Here is a 22,009-nt window from a genome sequence, read left to right as displayed (position 1 = left end):
GATCTATGCAGTCTGTCTAGATTCTGAACTGTTGGTATCTTATTTTTTATTTTAATGTTGAAATCCCTTTGTTAGAATGTATTGTTTTTAATTTAAAACTGGGAAAATTCATATACAAATTCAGCAGGCTAAGTATGCAACATAATTATACTGATTATAACATGTATGTAGTATCTTATATAATACTCATACACTGACTGAATAAGAATGATAAAAAAAAACATTTTAACACGAGAAAGTTATTATTACATTTATGAACATCATTGCTATAAGATAAGATAGCATAGTATATAGATTTTGTTGAAAATTATGTTGTCCTCAGATACCAGTTGATTTCTAGACACAAATACTTCGACAATCTCTGTTAAACCCTTTGTTGCGATTTCTTTAATATACTTATAACGTTTGTATATTTGAAGGATACAAATAATGAATGCTGTATTTTTGGATCATTTTGATACGGACGAGTATGTTAAGATGATATTTTGATTAAACATCATTCGTTTGAAGCAAGCCTTAAGTCGGTGCTTTTGTACTGTCATATTTTCTATGTCTTCCTGCATGAATGCTAAACGTATGAGTAGAACATCTAGAGATTATGTAGACGTTGAAGAACATCTGCATTTCAATGGCAATTTTGTACAAGCACATTATTCAATCACCATTCAAACTCAATGGCACATCTGGTGCCGTAATGTAAAGGCATTTTGCATTAATTGAAATGATTAAGAAATGCAAAATTCCTTGGAAGCTTTCCATTCCCTTAAATAGTATTATATTGAAGCCAATTTAAGTTTATTTTTAAAAATATAACAACATGTCGGAATAGGCAATACATTTCTGTCAACCATTTCAAATTTCCAAAAGAATCCCTGTTTTATGCAAATTCTGAATTTCATCAACATTGCAAAATCGATTTCCTTCAGCAAGTATAACTGTTCGGAAAAAATCTTTCAAGTGGAAAATATATTAGAAACTGAAATAGAATGTGGAACAAAGGTAAATGTTAACATGAAGGCATGTCTATAAAGAGTTTATATTTGTCAACAATACTTCTCGGCAACGTTAACAAATATTATTTCTTCTTTGTTTAAGTACATTTGATTCTTACATGTATAAGTATTTCTTATGCAAACTCTGTTACATATATCATAACATTTGTTCATTCTCGTTAACAATACTTCTCGGCTAATTGTAACTTGTAACACTTTACACTTTACAGAATATGATTTGACTATAAATTGTATGTTTACAATTTTATGTTAAAAAAATTTGTGTTATGTTATGTTATGTTATGTTATGTTATGTTTACATGTAGGCATGTCTACAAAGCGTTTTGTTTACAAATTAAATTAAATAGTTTGCCCGTTTGTAGTTTAATGCAATTATTTGCTTAAACCAAATCAACTTGTTTAATTTATATTAAATGAATGTTGTTAACAAATTTGCAGACTTTGATATACAGACATCTGCACTTGAACTGAAATGAATAGCATACCATGCAAACACAATTATTATTTATCTTAACTGCACAACTTCATATTGTTTCTCAAAAGTAAGATTATGCTATACTGAAACCGACCTTATATAAATTAAGTTTAAATGATTCAGAAATACAAAAAATACTAAAAAAGACCAAAACTAGAAATAATTATAGCTGAATTTGATTTATACCCCAAACGTCTCTTATTAAAAGGGTACTATTATAAAGGTTATAGTTTCACCTGATTTTGAATCTTCCGGGTTTTTTAATTAAAGACAGGTCTTCCATATATAAAATGCAATACAGAGATTCTGATAAGAATCGAATGAATATTTGTTAATTTGTTACAGATATTCACGAATTAATGTACATTTCACAATATTCTAAGTTTGAAAACAGCAATGGTGTCAAATTCAATAAAGAGTTGAAGAGGCTTTGTCGCGACGCAGTATGCTATATGCGCAGTATGCCTTATGAATGGCATACTGCCGCGGGTTATATGGCATACTGCCGCACCTTTAAAGGCTTACTGCGGCAGTATGGCATACTGCGTTAGAAGGGGTTACGCAGTTTGCCATATGCCTTTTTTAATGACTTACTGCAGCACTTTGTCGACACTTTGAAAATATCAATTAAAAGGGTTATTAAAATTTTAGAATTTTTAGTATTTTGCATAATAGAAAACACCAGAAAGAATCCTTTTTTAATATTTAGCGGAATAAAACGCCAGGCCAAACAGACCGACCAAACATTTTTATGCTCCCCGAGAGCATATAGTCGCCGCTTTGTCCGTCCGTCCGAACTCTTGTCCAAACTATTCGCTATTATCTTAAAACTTCACTGATGGATAGATCTCATTGTGGAGATGTGCAGTGCTCAAAAACCGTAACTCTCTAATATAATATATATTTTAGGAAATGTGAATTTTAACATTTATGTTGTAAGAAAATTGGCCATAACTTTGACTAATCTGGCTTAATGATCCTGTTTGAATAGTTCCAAATGGAACACAGAGTTTCTGAAAACATGAACATTAATCTGATGCTGACCGTTTACATACATTATATACATGATATCTTAACATACAAATAACTTTCTTTATTAATTCCAGAGATATTCTTATAACATAAAAAAATCTTTGTTAAAACGCAATAAAGAGTCTACTGAGCACATGCGTTCCTTCGATATATTTTAATTCCAAGTTAATATCAGATATGGCTCAAAGGATATTGAAGAAATTGACGAAAAAACATTTATCACTGTGGTATTACTTTCGTAATGTTGGGTTAAGTAATAAATTTAGCTTAAAAGATTAACTTCTGCTTAAAATCTGGGCTATGAGCATGGTAAATGTCGTCCTTTACAATACCTCTTACTACAAACTGTAATGTTTTAATATTCCTTTTCTAGAATTTTAAAAGCATTTCACTTAAAGAGAAAGCTAAGAACACTCAAAGGGAATAGTTGAAGAGATGATAGAGAACGTATAAAAAATCTTGCAAGTGGTAATTACATGTATCTGGTATAAAACAAAATTGTTAAATTCTAGACAGTGGCGTAGAACCTGACTTTGATATTACCTGCATAATATCTATACTGCAAATAAATGCACTTCTAAAGAAATTCCTTTGACAAGAGAATACCTGTCAGAATTTTAAACAAGAGTTATTGAGCAAATGTTATTTATTCCGAAGTCATTGTTTGTTATCATCATCGTCTGTATTTATAACGTAAATCTTAGAAAAAAATAAAATCATTTAAACAATGGAAAATACATACTTTAAAAGTTAGAACGCAATTCTTAAAAAAGATACCTACAAGGTTCGTTAAGGTCATGTTAAAAGAAATATGTACTTAACACATTCGCAGCAGCTATTATACAATACTTAGTTTGCTTAGAATAAATTTGCTCAAAAATATACTTAGAGTGCCTAACACAACCAAGAAATTTAACCAAGTTCTCTTAAAAAACTTTTTTTCAGCCAGTTCATCATAATACGGCATTGAAAACAATCCGTTATCTTTTATCTTGAAAAATGCCTCATTTTCTATAGGTATAGCAGTAAAGCACAACAAGCTGTGGTAAAAATATCGAATAATTTATCACTCTTTGTAAAATCTAATTAATGAACATGTCTGCCACATGTTACAGCATTACTTCTCTGTCAATATTTTACAGTCTTGATTGTTATAATTAAAGGGATCATGGTACGAATATTTATGCTGAATCAAAGAGAGAATGTTTTACGACTTATTTATAAGTCTCGTATTTATCTATGAGCCTCGTTTTCATATTATTCTGTATAAACAAGAGTGCTCTTTGAGTGGCAAAACATCATGAAAATAAAAAGAAAATCGCTGTTGTTGGTGAACTTTTTGCAATTAAAGTCTTTCTGTTGAAATAAATATGTTTGTTAACTCATAGAAAAAAAGCAAAAGATTTTCATAAATGAGGTTATTAATTATTTATTGATCAATAAGCCTAAAGTTTACGTCATATATGGTACACGTGCTCTTTGAGATGAAAAGGATTGCCTAAGATTTAAGAGAAGCGCTGTTATTTTTTTATTACTTGTTAATATTCATTTCTTTCATCAATTGAACCTTTGTATCTCTGATGAAAATAATACGCCTGGTTTGTTATTAGTTATCGGAACCGATGTAAGGATTTAAATGTTAGATAAGATAACGGAAAGTGGCGAACCATATCATCGGATTGTTATATAGACTTTTCACTCACAAATACAGGCGGCGATTAACCATATTCCTTTCATTGTATGCATTACTTAATTATATAATACAAAGTGTAGCAAAGTATAATAAGAATATTTTCGTTTCTGTGAAAAAAATGTAAAAGGCAGCACAAAAACAGATTTGAGATTTTCGTCTGTTGTGTATCGTCTAATCTCACAGAAGAGGAAACAATATTTTTGTTCAATGCGCGAAATCATTTCCTCATCGGAAAATTATGATGCATTTTATACCAAAAACCCTGAAGGATGAGAGATGCAGATATTTTAATTTATGTTATAATGATATATGTCGATACACCTTGCCTCAAATATTTAGTTTCATTATCTATTAAAATGCTTAAAACATTAAATACATGTTTTATTTTCATTTCACGTACTAGTTAGTGATAAAGCACTTTACAGCAAGAAACTAGAACTGCCACTATCATGGCGTGAATACCCCCGTATACCATTTTGTCAGAATCAACAGTGGCCAATTAGAACTCAAGGACAACCTCCCTGCCAAATCTGAGGTTACTAAGCCAGTGCATTGCTAAGTTATGTATTCTACATGCTTCAAATGTGAAAATGTCAAAATCAATACCCTCTTTACAGGCATTCTGAAGCAATTGAGGGGAAAAGCTTTATTTTGACAAGGTCCCTGTGACCTTGACCTTTGACCCAGTGACCTCAAAATCAATACGGATCATCTACTAATCATGACTAACCTCCATGCTAAATATGAAGACTGTGGGTCAAAGGAACCTTAAGTTATTGGGCGGGCAAGCTTTTTGAAGTCAAGGTCCCTGTGACCTTGACCTTTGACCCAGTGACCTCAAAATCAATACGGATCATCTACTAATCATGACTAACCTCCATGCCAAATATGAAGACTGTTGGTTAAAGGAACCTTAAGTTATTGGGCGGACAAGCTTTTTGAAGTCAAGGCCCCTGTGACCTTGACCTTTGACCCGATGACCTCAAAATCGATAGGGGTCATCTACTAATCATGACTAACCTCCATGCCAAATATGAAAACTGTGGGTCAAAGGAATCTTAAGTTATTTGGCGGACAAGCTTTTTGAAGTCAAGGCCCCTGTGACCTTGACCTTTGATCCGATGACCTCAAAATCAATAGGGGTCATCTACTTCTCATGACTAACCTCCATGCCAAATATGAAGACTGTGGGTTAAAGGAATCTTAAGTTATTGGGCGGACAAGCTTTTTGATGTCAAATCACATGTGACCTTGACCTTTGACCTGGTGATCTCAAAATCAATAGGGGTCATCTACTAATCATAACTAACCTTCATGCCAAATATGAAGACTGTGGGTCAATGGAATCTTAAGTTATTGGGAGGACAAGCTTTTTGAAGTCAAGGCCCCTGTGACCTTGACCTTTGATCCGGTGACCTCAAAATCAATAGGGGTCATCTACTAATCATGACTAACATCCATGCCAAATATGACGACTGTGGGTCAAAGGAATCTTAAGTTATTGGGCGGACAAGCTTTTTGATGTCAAGGCCCCATGTGACCTTGACCTTTGACCTGGTGACTCAAAATCGATAGGGGTCATCTACTTATCATGACTAACCTTCATGCCAAATATGAAGACTGTGGGTCAAAGGAATCTTAAGTTATTAGGCGGACAAGAAAAAACCGACGGACGGCCGGACAGCCGGGCGGCCGGACGGACAAGCTGATTCCAGTATACCCCCTTACAACTTTTTTGTGCAGGGGTATAATAAGGTTATGCATTTCTATTCATGTTTCATTCTCCTAAATTTGTTTATACAATTTGACTTCCTACATGAGAAAACAACGCTTAAAACATTTTGAAAATGACGACAAAAGATCTTCACGTTATCAATGATTGTCGTTGAATATAAAATAGATATTTCCTTAAGGTGTTTCGATATGGCTTAACCAAAATATTGCATTTTAAAACCTATAAACGCGTACACTATATAACTTCTACATACGAGTGTTTTCCTAGAAATATCATCATAAAATAATGAAGTGCGAATAAAGTAGAGGACGAGATCAAAGATAAAAGAAAATATTTCAAAGATCATTTTCTTTCAAAACATCAGATTGGAAAGTAATTGCACATGTGGCTATTGACTTCTTATTCGAAATACAGTGTATGTTTGATGTAAATTAACTATTGATCCTGAATGACTCTTCTCCGATCTTCGTTATTGTGATGTCATATATCATATTTCCTTGTTTTGATTGAAAAGTGGAATATAACAACAGTATCCCTCTTGAGTTACCATAATTCGGTTAAATAATGCCGGAGTTATATAATCGACCGGAGTGTTTATTTTTGATTGGAACAACATCCCATAATGTGATTTGAATAGACATATTTTGTGTTTCAAAGATATAAAGTCTCATGCTTTTGAAATAATAAAAAAGACAAGTGCAATCCGCTAATCCTAATCAATTCAGATTAACCTTAGTTAATCGAATTACAATAAAAGTTTACATTGAATTAATGCTTATTCAGGCGTTATGGAAAGCTGCATTTCTATTACAGTAAATTTTAGAACATCAGTCATTTTTTTAAAACTTGATAGTATAACAGTATCAAAATAGTGCCCTCACTCACTCACCAAACAAAACTATTCATTATTTTATTATAGCATCACACTTATTTAACTATTGAATATTAAACACCCAGGGCAAACATTTGTATGTTGTTAATGTTTTATAAACATCCTACAAATTACAGGTTCTTTGCAGTATAATTTTATACTAAAACAATGCAGAAGAGATCACGACTTTGATATCGTCTGCTTTACATGTATATTAAAAAATACAAACATCATTCCTATCAAACAAATCTATTGAAAAGCAATGCATATATCATTTTAGGAAAAAAGAAAAACAGTAGGAACAATATGTAGAAATGAAATCTTTACGATTTCGTGTAAATTTATTTCAGTGCCTTTTATATAAAACATGTATTACCTCCTTTGCCAGCGTTCTTTTTGGTGCTTGGGCAATACATCCTGTGCATTATATATCACTCAAAATATCTAATCTGATTAACCGGTTTTAACTGCTTTCTTAGAACTTTTATAAATTGTTCCAGCCAGTCCTTGATAATTCTTGATTGTAAATAACCTCGTTTGGGTTTATAAAGGATTATTAAACAAACGTTTTTACATGTACAGAAATAAAAACATAATACTAGGATGTGGTAGTTCCTAAGTCTTTGTAAACTATATTTTACTGTTGTGTGTGTTGTTTATTTTATCGTATTTATTATTGATAATGTGATCATGTTGAAGAGCTACTATAAGTATATCATGATTGGAGGTCTACCAAGACAGCTTGTACCAACAAAGAGCATGAAAGGTTTGATTAATGAGAAACAGGAACGTGTTCGTTATCACAGATTATGTTATTGGATAACACCATCGTTTGAACATGTAACAGGCGTTTCTCTTACAGTAGCATTAGTAGCACAAAATACCCCATAGATTGACTAATGACACTTTAAAGTATTGTCAGACCTTACGGTTTATCTTATTACCGTCATGAACATTCACATGAATGGTAAAAAGAAAATACAAAATGCAATAGATGAAAAGAAAATGGAAGTTACACTCAAATTGAATATGGCGAAAACTTGCTTCACTATGTGCTATATTTTGTCAAATTGATTAGATAAATACATATTATTCATTTTGCACTATGTTCGCACATTGTTTCGTAATTCGAACATTACCTTACAACAACAACAACAACAACAACAACAGCAGCAGCTGCAATGGAATGTTTCATGTTTTTAAATATACAATTATTTCCAAAATAGAGAATATTTACTGCTTAAGTGCACTAAAATTCTTCAGTTTGAGACATGCATTATTGTTTTTAATGTAAAATAAGAACACATTTATATTTTTTACACCGATACATTTTGTTTTAATTTGGCAGATTGAAAATATATAGAATCATGTTATAATACATACTTAATTGTCGACTAATGTATGGAAGATGTGCGCACGACTTATAGGAATCCGAACATCATTTATAAGCAATAAACGACGATTATAGGATTTCAAATATAATGCCTTCCAGAATAGTGAACATTCACTGTTTCACAATTAGTTGTAAAATATAACTGAGCCGCGTCACGACAAAACCAATATAGTTCATTTGCGACCAACATGGATCCAGACCAGCCTGCGCATCCGCGCAGTCTGATCAGGATCCATGCTGTTCGTTTGCCAACTCTATTACAAGTATTGAAACTAATAGACTATGTACTGATGGACTATGTTGGTTTTGTCGTGACGCGGCTCACCTGTTTAATTTCGTACAGAAAAATAACATACTAGTGATGGATGTTGTGCTGTGAACCTTCACCGCTACAGGAAATAATTCCTGAAATACTTTTTTAATGTTATTATTTAGAGGTGAATATGTATTGAAGACATATATTATAAACATTCGTTATCTGGAGGTTATATGAAAGACAAATTTGAATGAACACATGTGTCCATTTAAAGTGTTACCTTACAAGCTAATAAAACGGGACAAAATTTGATTTATTTCCCAAAATTTCAATACAACATAAAAAAGAGTGATGTATAAAAGCCAAAATACTACTTTCTTTTCATTTGCTACTTTTGTGACAAAATTTTCAGCACTCCTTTCTTCAGGTGATAAACAAAAAAAATGTCTAAAGTTATGTATAAAAAGTAATACAAATCAATTTGATTTTTCTAAAAAGGAAAATATATATTCGTTTCTGAGGAAAAACGGGCCTTTAAGATATCTTCTTTGCTATGAAAACCGACTTATGTAAATAAAACGTATTTTAATTCCGTTTTAACTTTTTTCCTTCCGACGTTAAAACTGCATTAAATACAATGTTTAATCCTATACTTTTGTGTAATTTCACTTAATGATATGAAGTGTATTGAGATAAATTTGTAAATTGAAGCTATTGACAAATAATATAGGTTGTAGAATACTGTCACGGTACCTAATTCTAAGCTTATATAGAGTTTAGAAAGCCCAACACGACACAATTGAAAATGTAGCAGACTCGGTTTGATTGGGCCTGTTCATAGACGGTACTGGATAGTGCAAGTTATCATCCACGCCCCCTAGCACCGGCTTAACCAGAACACGAATATGATGACAATTTGAATTTAGAACATCCACAGATGTGTTCATACGGCGGTAATTATGGAACCTTCAATGTGACACTGTAGTGCCATTCCATGAAAAGCGGCATATGTTCCCCAAGTAAAAGGTAAAAGAATGTGTGTGGCTAAACGAGAAAACAATGGGCGGAACTAAATAAAATAGAATTTGTAAATAAGGTTTATTCAAATTGGCGGTGTTGGAATACGTGATAAAGCTTAACGAAACAACAATATAATGAATAGTGTTTCTTTATTGCAAAGAAAATAGACAATCCGTTTTGACAATGCCCTTAACGATCGCAATTTGGTCTACAAAAGTATTACTCGGACATTTAATTATATTTTCTTTTTTTAAATACACTTATTGTATTTATGTAAACAATCGCTCATACCGTCAGACCAATCGACTAACACTTATCTAGAGGTAAGCAATCATACAAATTGTATGCAATAACACTTAAATAGTTAATATGTTCTGGAAATAATATGTCCCAGGATTGCAATGATTACATGTTACGCAATCGATAAACGGAATACGACTTGCTTTGATATACTAGTAAGACATTAGTTTGTATATCTTCTGTCAAGCCCACTAGACATAGTTATAGCAGTCTCAATACATGTATTTTAGAACAGTTACTGAAACAACCAGTGTTAAACAAAAGATCTATTTGTCAAAAACGTTAATGCAATTGGCATTTCAACAAAAAGTAATTACAAAGTTCTTTTCTCGTGTAGAAAACATGTCTTTTACATTTGGCTGAGAATTCTAAGGTTATAAATTATTATCAAGTTACGAATATTTTCCTAATTATTTAATCTAGGAGAAAAACAACAAATATGAAATCGTTACTTTGTTTTTTAACAATATGATATGCGAAAATATATAGATAACCATACCGTTTAAGTTTGTGACTGATATCTGTTCAAGTCTTTAATTTCTGCAATATTATGTAATTACAAATACAGAAAAGTTTGATCGATTGATCATAGACGTTCCATTGGCAACATGGGCAATATTATTATAAGTCAAACCATGTGTTTAAACGAAAGTAAAGACAAGTTTTGCACACTATTTGTACTTCATGTATCAAGAAAGAAGACTCCTTTTCGATATGGCACATAATGATAAAGTTTATAAGAGAAAAATAGTTAATACTTCAGTTTTTAGAATTCTATGTTTAGTCGCAATAAAGAAACATAAGAAATAATTCAAGACAAAAGTCATTCAGAAATAATACGTGATGCACACCAAGACTGATCTTTTATCATAGATTCAACAAGCCAATATGTGCGACGACATATATATGAGATTATTCCCCAAGTATTATATGATCTATAAATAGCTACAATCTTATTGGTCTAAACAGTAGTTGACAGAACTATTTATACAATCATATTCACTGGGTGAAGTATCATATTCACTGGCTGAAATGGATTTTCCCAATCTAAAAATAGATTTAGACTCCTATTCAATGACCATACAGCCCACAATGTTGATTACACATGCAAATAAAACAATAAGTGTTGCGTTTTGTTCTTTAATTAATATTTCTCGATTGAAATATCATTACTTTACTATAATAGTTAGAATGTGTATAAAATTGAATTAGTTTTGTCTGCGTAGCGTTCGTGTAGCCGTTAAACGCCAGTCGTCACCTTGTTTACCGTGCGTTTTTCCCGCGCTTCAATGAAAACAGGCAAAATAAAGCTTTACCTTTTTAAAAATCTTTGGCTATTCATATAATACAACAATTATTGACTAGTGAGCCATTGAATATGAAATGATATTCACCAGCAGAAAATCATATTAACCTCGGCTATCACCTCGGTCGATGTGCAATTTGCCGGTGAATATCACACCATATTTAATGGCGCACTAGTCAATAATTGTATAGTATTTGAGTATTATGTTGGTATATTTGTTGATCTCTAAAACACATATTCAAATGGTTTTAAGATTAGCTTCTGTCTGTACTTCTAATAATACGTTTTATTTAAATCAATTTAGAAAACACACGTACGAGAATGTTTGATATATTTGTGGAATTTTATCGATCAAATCGAATTCCCGCATGAAAGAATCTGTTGAAATTCCCGCATGAAAGAATCTGTTGAAATGAATTCTTTTGACAAGTGGAAAATGTGTAAGAAGTAAAAATTTACTGATTTTTAAAACAAATTAATTATCTATTTAAGGACGACAGAGAAAATTATGGATTATAATTATTTAAAGCATTATAATGAGAAAACTAAACAAATGAAATAAATTTTGTACAATGCAAAACAATACATTAATCATTATGGTTAAAGAATAAAGGGAAGAAAACAATAAAAAGTAAATATCAAACGATACGTGTAAGGTCCTCTGTAAACTTATTTCCCTTCAGTGCTGACGTATGCATGTAAGTTACATATTTGAACTATTGTACAAAACCTAGTTTACATCCATTGAAAAAAGCACCCTGTGTTTACTAAGTATTTTTCACACAGAATATCTAATTCGGTTAAATCTTCTTCCTTTCAAGTTTTGTAAATAGATCCAGTCAGTTCCTGATAAATCCTGGGTATGTTTTATGTTTAAAAGTGTAACTAAGAAATAACTTTTCTACAGGTATTGAAATGAAAACATAATAAGAAGTGCTCCGAATATCAGTTAATCCTCACTCTAGCTCATGATTATATCTGGTACATGTTATAGCACTACTCTTTGTTAATATTTCACATTCTTTACGGTTATTATTCTTGTAACTGAAGTAAGTTTTTTCGGTGAAAAATACTCACTAACTGTAATTAAACAAACACCAAAAAAAACCCCAAAAAAGCAACAAAAAAACAACAACAGCAAAACAAACTAATCCAGTAAAACAATCTTTCTTCAGACTAATGTAGGCAGATCCAGACAGTCATATATTATTCTGATTACAAACAGCCATGGGTGTTCTATGTTCTAAAGCACAGTTTTCAATTTTCAACAGGAATTATCTCTTAAGAATATCGGATAATTTCTAAGTCTTTGTAAAATCCAGTTTTTGTTTATGTTTGTCACTTGTAAAAGCATTTTATCTCTTTTAATATTCGAACATCATTTATAAGCAAAAACGACGATTAGATGATTTTTTCAAATAAAATGCCTTCCAGAACAGTGAACATTCAATGTTTAACAATTAGTTGTAAAATAAAACTGTTTAATTTCGTACAGAAAAATAACATACTAGTGATGGAGGTTGTGCTTGTGAACAGAATAATTTTTTGCTGTGAATAATTTTTGAGTTGTATTTATATGTATTCCCCAGTCATTATGAATTTTGAGTACTTTGTATATAATTTTCCATTTTGACCTTGACATTCATAATCAATATATTTCTAAATTAATGCTATCACTTTAATGGTTATTTCCTAAACAAGACTGTAACCTTCACCGCTACAGGAAATAATTCCTGAAATTCTTTTTAATGTTATTATTTAGAGGTGAATATGTATTGAAGTCATATATTATAAAAATTAGTTATCTGAAGGTTATATGAAAGACAAATTTAAATGAACACATGTGTCCATTTTAAGTGTTACCTTACAAGCTAATAAAATGGGACAAAATTTGATTTATTTCCCAACATTTCAATACAACATAAAAAAGAGTGATGTAGTATTGTTTATAAAAGCCAAAATAATTCTTTGTTTGCATTTTGCTACTTTTGTGACAAAATTTTCAGCACTCTTTCCTTCAGGTTATAAACAAATAAAATGTCTAAAATTATGTATAAAAAGTAATACAAATCAATTTGATTTTTCTAAAAAGGAAATTATATATTAGTTTCTTCTGAGGAATAATGGGCCTTTCAGTTATCTTCTTTGCTATGAAAACCGACTTATGTAATTATAACGTATTTTTTTATTCGTATTTACTTTTTTCCTTCCGACGTTAAAATTGCATTAAATGCCATGTTAAAACCTATTATTTTGTATAATCAAATATGTGTTTCACTTAATGATATGAAGTGTATTTAGATAAATTTATATTTATTCTGCAACACAATTGTAACTATTGACAAATAATATAGGTTATAGAATATTGTCACGATACCTAATTCTAAGCTAAAGTAGAGTAAAGAAAGCCCAACATGACACAATTGAAAATGTTGCAGGCTCGGTTTGATTGAGACTGTTCAAAGAAGGTACTGGATAGTGCAAGTTATCATCAACGCCCCCTGGCACCGGCTTAACCAGAATTCAATATTTTAACACGAATATGGTGACATTTTGAATTTAGAACATCTGCAGATGTGTTCATACGGCGGTTATCATGCAACTTTCAATGTGACACAGTAGTATCATAAATTATCATGAAAAGCGGCGTATGGTCCCAGAGTAAAGGTTATAAGAATGTGTGTGCCGTAAACGAGAAAACAATGGGCGGAACTAAATTAAAAAGAATATGCAAATAATGTTTTTTTCAAAATGGCGGTGTTTGAATACGTGATACAGCTTAACGAAACAACAATATAATGAATAGTGTTTCTTTATTGCAAAGAAAATAGACAATCCGTTCTGACAATGCCATTAACGATTGCATTTTGGACTACAAAACTATTACATGTACTCGGACATTTAATTATATTATATGAATTAAATACAATTATTGTATTTGTGTAAACAATCGCTCATACCGTCAGACCAATCGACTAACACTTATCTAGAGGTAAGCAATCATACAAATTGTATGCAATAACACTTAAATAGTTAATATGTTCTGGAAATAATATGTCCCAGGATTGCAATGATTGCATGTTACGCAATCGATAAGGCGGAATACGACTTGCTTTAGTTTGTGTATCTTCTGTCATGCCCACTAGACATAGTTGTAACAATCTCAATATTTTAGAACTGAAACAACCAGTGTTAAACAAAAAAATCTATTTGTCAAAAACGTTAATGCAATTGGCATTTCAACAAAAAGTAATTACAAAGTTCTTTTCTCGTGTAGAAAACAAGTCTTTTGCATTTGGCTGAGAATTCTAAGGTTATATTATCAAGTCACGAATATTTACCTAATTATTTAGTCTAGGAGAAAAACAACAAATATGAAATCGTTACTTTGCTTTTCTAACAATATGATATACGAAAATATATAGATAATCATACCGTTAAGTTTGTGACCCGATATCTGTTCAAGTCTTTAATTTCTGCAATATTATGTAATTACAAATACAGAAAAGTTTGATCGATTGATCATAGACCACGTTCCATTGTCAACATTGGCAATATCATTATAAATCAAACCATGTGTTTTAGCGAAAGCAAAGAAAAGTTTTGCACACTATTTGTACTTCGTATATAAAGAAAGAGGACACCTTTTCGATATGGCACATAATGATAAAGTTAATAAGAGAAAAGGTAGTTAATACTTCAGTTTTTAGAATTCTATGTTTAGTCGCAATAAAGAAACACAAGAAATAATTCAAGATAAAAGTCATTCAGAAATAATACGTGATGCACATCAGAACTGATCTTTTATCATATAACAAGCCAATATATGCGACGACATATATATGAGATTATTCCCAATTATTATATGATCTATAAATAGCTACAATCTTATTGGTCTAAACAGTAGTTGACAGAACTATTTATAAAATCATATTCACTGGGTGAAGTATCATATTCACTGGCTAAAATGGATTTCCCAATCTTATTAGATTAAGACTCATATTCAAAGACCATACATCATACAATGTTAATTACACATGGGAATAAAACAATAAGTGTTGCGTTTTGTTCTTTAATTAATATTTCTCGATTAAAATATCATTACTTTACTATAATAGTTAGAATGTGTATAAACTTGAATTAGTTTTGTCTGCGTAGCATTCGCTTACCCCTTGAACGCCTGACGTCATCTTGTTTACCGTGCGTTTTTTCCCCGCGCTTCAATGAAAACAGGCAAAACATGTGTACAAAGCTTTACATTTTTAAAAATCTTTGGCTATTTATATAATACAACAATTATTGACTAGTGAGCCATTGAATATGAAATGATATTCACAACCAGAAAATCATATTAACCTCGGCTATCACCTCGGTCGATGTGCAATCTGCCGGTGAATATCACACCTTATCACACACCCGTGCCGATTTTGCGACTCCGTAAATATGGTATTGCACGGCCGTGCATATATTTTGACGTGACGTCATTAGCGTTATACAAACATAGTGTAAAGACTAAATGTTAGCGTTATACTATAGGCGTGTCAATGAAAAATGACTCTTATTTCACTTTAAACGGACTTTATTTAGGGTATGTGATAAATAGAATATTAAATTCGTGTAAGTTCATTACTGAATTTATTGCACTCGTTGAATAAAATAATATTATGCTCGCCAGAGGCTCGCATAATATAATTTTATTCAACTCCTGCAATAAATTCAGTATTGAACTTACACTCATTCAATATCCTCTATATATTTAATGGCGCACTAGTCAATAATTGTATAGTATTTGAGTATTATGTTGGTATATTTGTTGATCTCTAAAACACATATTCAAATGGTTTTAAGATTAGCTTCTGTCTGTACTTCTAATAATACGTTTTATTTAAATCAATTTAGAAAACACACGTACGAGAATGTTTGATATATATTGTGGAATTTTATCGATCAAATCGAATTCCCGCATGAAAGAATCTGTTGAAATACCCGCATAAAAGAATCTGTTGAAATGAATTCTTTTGACAAGTGGAAAATGTGTTTGAAGTAAAAATTTACTGATTTTTAAAACAAATGAATTATCTATTTAAGGACGAACGAGATAGACAGAGAAAATTATGGATTATATTTATAGCATTATAATGAGAAAACTAAACAAATGAAATAAATTTTGAACAATGCAAAACAATACATTAATCATTATGGTTAAAGAATAAAGGGAAGAAAACAATAAAAAGTAAATATCGAACGGTACGTGTAAGGTCCTCTGTAAACTTATTCCCTTTCAGTGCTGACATATGCATGTAATTTACATATTTGAATTATTGTACAACAAATAGTTTGCATCCATTGAAAAAAGCACCCTGTGTTTACTAAGTTTATTTCACACAGAATATCTTATTCAGTTAAATCGTCTTCCTTTCAAGTTTTGTAAATAGATCCAGTCAGTTCCTGATAAATCCTGGGTATGTTTTATGTTTAAAGTGTAACTAAGAAATAACTTTTGAAATGAAAACACAATAAGAAGTGCTCCGAATATCAGTTAATCCTCACTCTTTGTAAAATCTAGCTCGTGATTATATCTGGTACATGTTATAGCACTACTCTTTGTTAATTTTTCACATTCTTTTCGGTTATTATTCTTGTAACTGAAGTTTTTTCGGTGAAAAATACCCACTAACTGTAATTAAACAAACATCAAAAAAAAAAAAAAAGCAACAAAAAAAACAACAACATCAATACAAACTAATCCAGTAAAACAATCTTTCTTCAGACTAATGTAGGCAGATCCAGACAGTTATATATTATTTTGATTACAAACAGTCATGGATGTTCTATGATGTAAAGTACAATTTTCAATCTTCAGCAGGAATAGAAATGAAAATTTCATCTTTTAAGAATATCGGATAATTTCTAAGTCTTTGTAAAATTCAGTTTTTGTTTATGTCTGTTACTTGTAAAAGCATTTTATCTCTTTTAATATTTCATATTATTCATGTATATTGTTATTTTTATGTTTGAATTGTATCCTTTTTATGGTAATTATCAAAGTAACTTTAATACAGATATTTATGCTAATATACAAAAAGAAGGTAAAGTGGTCTAATAAATAAAGTTCATTTAATAAGCCTAAATTTACGTCACAAATTCATACTCTTTTTTGGTTAGACAATATACATTGAAATGTAAATAAAGATGGTAAATTGCCTGCACTAATATTTGTTAGCAATTACCAAAACGAAAAAAGAACAACAAAAAAGCATAAAGTATAACTTAATCAACTTATGAAATCAATCGATCGATCGATCAATCAATCAATCGATCAATCAATTAATCAATTAATTAATTAATTAATCATTCGATCGATCGATCGTTGAAACAAACGGTTTATGTAGCTAAAAAGTATACAATCATATTTGAAATTAAACATTTAACACCTTTAAAATCAAATTGTATTTCCAAGACTAGTGTAAATGCATATAAAATAGAATGGTATTATATTTAATACTTAATATTACAGCATTGACATCCGGATAACCCGTTAAATCGTTAAATTGGTTATAAGATCTATTCTATTTTGCTTGTATACTTTGTTTTATATAGATTATTTCCCACTATGACAAGCAACCTTCACCGTTGCGTTGCCGTTTTCTTGTGAGAGTGTGGCAAAATACATTATAATCTTCGAATAATATTAATTTGAAATAATAATGCATTATTGTTTTTAATATGACACCTCTTTCTAAAACAGTACTTTTTAAAACAAAACCAGTCAGAAACGCAATTTTATTTTAATTTCAACATGACAATTTTTTAATTTAAATGGAAATCACCGGTAAAGGAAAATGGAAAATTTAATATCATTTTTGAACTTTAAGAAGAATTCAAATGACATTTTAAAATTTATTTAAAGTGAAACACATTCGCAATATGCGTCAAAGAAAATAATTTTATCTGTTATACTAGTTGTTCAAATTAACACTTTGTTATATATCCTATAATAATGAACGAAAATCATTTTCTTTTTTTCATTTAAAAGACAACAAGAAGACATCAGGACAATGTGAGATAAGACTAAACTTACAAATGTCAACAAATATCACAGTAATTGCTATTATATTATTATTGTATGAAAGGTGAAATCTTATTCAAGTCAAAATTATTCACCGTCAATAATGTAAGACTTTCAAACAACTTACATTTAACGCAATCATATCATCAGATTTTACGTAAATTGAAAGAAGATTTAAGCCGCGTCACGACATCACCAACATAGTGCGTTTGCGACCAGCATGGATCCAGACCAGCCTGCGCATTTGCGCAGTCTCATCAGGATCCATGCTATTCGCTATCAGTTTCTCTACTTGTTATAGGGTTTGTAAGCGAACAACATGGATCCTGATCAGACGGCGCGGCAGCACAATCTGGTCTTGATCCATGCTGGTCGCAAACCCATTATGTTGTTTTTGTCATGACGCGGCTCACTTGTTTTACCGTTGATGATTTTACATCTTAAAAGAGACTGTTTATCATTTTTTAAATATAAGATTTTAGCCTGATATATCTTAACCACATCCCCCCAATAAAAAAAATTAATAAAACAACATCAACAACAACAACAAAACAAAATAAAAAAAACAAAACTGTGAACATCATAACACATGAATTGCTAGGCCAAAACGCATATATAACATAATAAAATTCATTCATTCTAATGTCAAAGAATACAATAAAGAAAGTTTCAAACTAACAGCATTTTTAATATGCAGCAGTTTCTAATCAAATTCAAAGCATTTATATTAAGACATGGTGTAATAACATGAAAATTATCAAAACAATCAATTGACGTAGACAGCAAAGTAGTCTTTAAGATTCACTGTTATCTAAAGTTAAATCATGGAGCAACATTTACATCTTCTGGAAATAATTAATTCTTGTTTAGCTTAAAAGTTAATGCATATTTATTTTTACCTTTAATCAAGCTTACACTAATAGGAATGACAGTGTGCCAAATTCTATTAAAATTATATTCTACAAACTAAACATGCCGTTAATGCAGTGGCTGAATTAGAAAGCTTTGACTGATAAATTATGTTTATTAGAGACTTCATATTGTGTATTATTATTAAAACCCCAATTACAAAAGCCTAAACTGTTAAGTGCCCCAGAACAAAATAACCATAATGCAATAGGCAAGGCCCACTATGGCCGATATGATATCGTATACGGACACACAAAAAGTAAATATTTTCATATTTCATTACGAATTTATTATTCAAATATTTATCGCTCATACATTCAGATATAACATCATTGAAAATCATTCAGCACGCCATCATTGTATTGTGTGTGTATATGTTATGTGATATTTTTTGTTTCTTCTATTTGCAATGAGTAACTCGGGTAGTTCCATGAGTCTCACTTGAAATAATGTAAAATCACCCTTTAGGATATGTCGCCTACTCATTTAATTTGTCTTTTGACGTATTGTTTGTGATATCCAGGTTTCCTAACCCAACAGCCCCTCTCAAAATTCCATATTATCTAGTTCTGTCTATTGTTTTCTCGTTTAGGGCACACCAATTCTTTTGATTGGGGGCTTATGGAATGCAACAAACGTGTCACATTGAAGGTTCACTATTGACAAGAAAATCATTTGGCATTTTGTTGTAAATGACGTCAGTTTGACATTTACCGTCTAGAATAAGTATCCAAATTAACCACTCTGCTATTAACTGGAATCGTTTTTATTTTATACATGCTTTATTTGAATAATTACCGATCAAACATTACTTAAGAACAATACTTAATGCGTGGTAAAAATGAGTTAATCATTAACTGTGTCATAGGAATCAAAAACAACAAAGTGTACTGCAATATCAAACTTACTCGTTATTCAGAATTCGAAATATGACCTTACTCTACACTTCCAATAAATTTAACTAATTCTATCTATGGAATGAGGCATACAAAACGATAGCTTTTACAAATTATTTGCGCTTCTGCAGTTTATTGCAATTCTGTGTTTCATGTTTATACTCTAAAAAGATGAATACACCCTGGTAACGTGAAAACGTTTCTGAACTTATGAACGGTTTTTTTGTGTGTGTTTTTTCATTAGTTGAGCTGACGATAAGACCCCATTTTACCATATTTAAGGGGCTAATAAAAATTATATATGTTTAATTATATATGTTTATTTTTCCCTTAAAAAGAATTTAGAAGTATTTGTTCTGCTAAGCAAGTTCTCTTTGAAACATTCCAACAGTTATAAATGATTGATTTGATCCTACCAACATCTTGAAAGTGAAAAATATTTCCTACTTTAACTGTGACTTGTAAATGAAATAAACTAATTATTTAAGTAATGATTGACAATTGTTGTCATGTGTTATAATGATAAATAAAATTTCTAAAAATGATCTGATACTATATATAAAGTAGACAAACATGACATAAATAAAGCAAATACCTTTTAGGTTTCCTGAACGTTTTGTAGCACATTTAGATTCCAGCATTAATCATTTTCATACAACTAGATCTACTATAATTCTTCCTGCTTAAAATATATAATAAGCGTCTTCAAGATACACCAAATAAAAGTCTAACATACACAAACTTATATTCTTGTCCGGTTAAAACCGGCCTAATAAACCAGTTCGTTCGTTAAAATCCGTCATTGGCAAAAATCACTTGTTCAGTGATGCAATGCATACTATAACTAAAACAATGTTTTAACAGGTAACAGGTTATAACACACAACAAGCTGTTGTAAGAATTTCAGTTAGTTCCTCACTCATTGTAAATAATGTCTGTTTAATGTTTCAGCATTAATTCTCTTGGTATTTATAACTGAAGTGATCATGGATGATGGTATAAATATGTTTGCAAAATTAAAATAAGAAATTAAAGTATTCTTATTTAAGAGTTTTTGAAACATTTATAAGCCTAGTTTTGTACTCGTAACTTGAGCACGTGCTCGTACAATCTTTTATGGTTTTTTTTTTTGCTTGCTAATATTCATTCGAGGTTTCTGTTTATATTCGCTCTTCAACCACTTAAAATAGATGAAATATCGAAGCATTTTTTACCATATTTGGGGATCGGATGTTTGTCACATAGAGCTATCACTGTAACACAAATTAATACAGTGGATTTTCCACTATATCACACTTTCGTTAATATTTGGCCATTATTGCGCCAGTATTGTGCCATGGCAAATGATCAGAGGTACGTTGATGACAACGTCCTCGTTTTTCAAAAGGCGATCTTCACTTAATGATTGTCGTGATTTCGGGGTTTGTTGACTGTTGTTGGTTAAAGCTCTTTGCGGATTACGTGACATAGGGGTGATAAGTCATTAGCTATTGAAGTTCTATCGATCGACGCTGAACGAGCCGGATTGTTTATTGTATTATTTTGTTAATATATGTAATCGTGTAAGCATTGGAAAGTCCGAATTAGATTTATATTATGTATGCAAGGGCAAACGTAAGAATCTCATGATACTATCCCATTCAGCGAATCAGCCACCACCAACACAGCAATTGAACACACATTAAATCAGATTTATTCCTTGTGTCTGATCTCATTTATAGGAAAAAGATGTGCTCGTTACAGGGGACCATGTAATCCCAATTAAGTTTTGTGTGTCTCTTTGTCGTATTCTATATCCGTTAATGTCAACATACTTTAGACATTACAATATCATGACAAACAAGTGTGACCAATGAGGATCAGTTCCCTTCCCATTATCACAGATTATATAATTTGATAACATCATTGTTAATGCAACAAGAGATTCTCTGAAAATAAAACACCAACAAATAGCTCAAAGCATCTTTAGACATGAGTTAAATAATGACAAGTATATATGTTTATCTTACAGCACTCACGTTTAGCGGAAATGTCCAAATGA

At 31.0% G+C, this 22,009-nt stretch overlaps 1 protein-coding gene across 2 annotated transcripts in view; it reads right to left on the bottom strand.

Moving 5' to 3' along the window:
* The window catches only part of LOC132736837 (secernin-2-like), a 35,148-nt gene extending 14,338 nt beyond the window's left edge, over window positions 1-20,810 (bottom strand). The window contains exon 1 of one of the 2 annotated variants that reach the window (XM_060724057.1): window positions 20,564-20,810. The gene's annotated coding sequence lies outside the window, so the exon portion shown is untranslated. Of the gene's footprint in view, window positions 1-11,743; window positions 11,968-20,563 lie in introns of those variants that run through there. The other variant, XM_060724059.1, reaches the window with a different exon arrangement.
* Window positions 20,811-22,009: the final 1,199 nt, after the last annotated feature.

This window comes from Ruditapes philippinarum, unplaced genomic scaffold (genome assembly GCF_026571515.1).
Source record: "Ruditapes philippinarum isolate M1 unplaced genomic scaffold, ASM2657151v2 ctg4856_1_1_1_1, whole genome shotgun sequence".
NCBI lineage: Eukaryota > Metazoa > Mollusca > Bivalvia > Venerida > Veneridae > Ruditapes > Ruditapes philippinarum.
The sequence above is the reverse complement of the archived record's forward strand: the minus strand, read 5'-3'. Positions and strand labels throughout refer to the sequence as shown.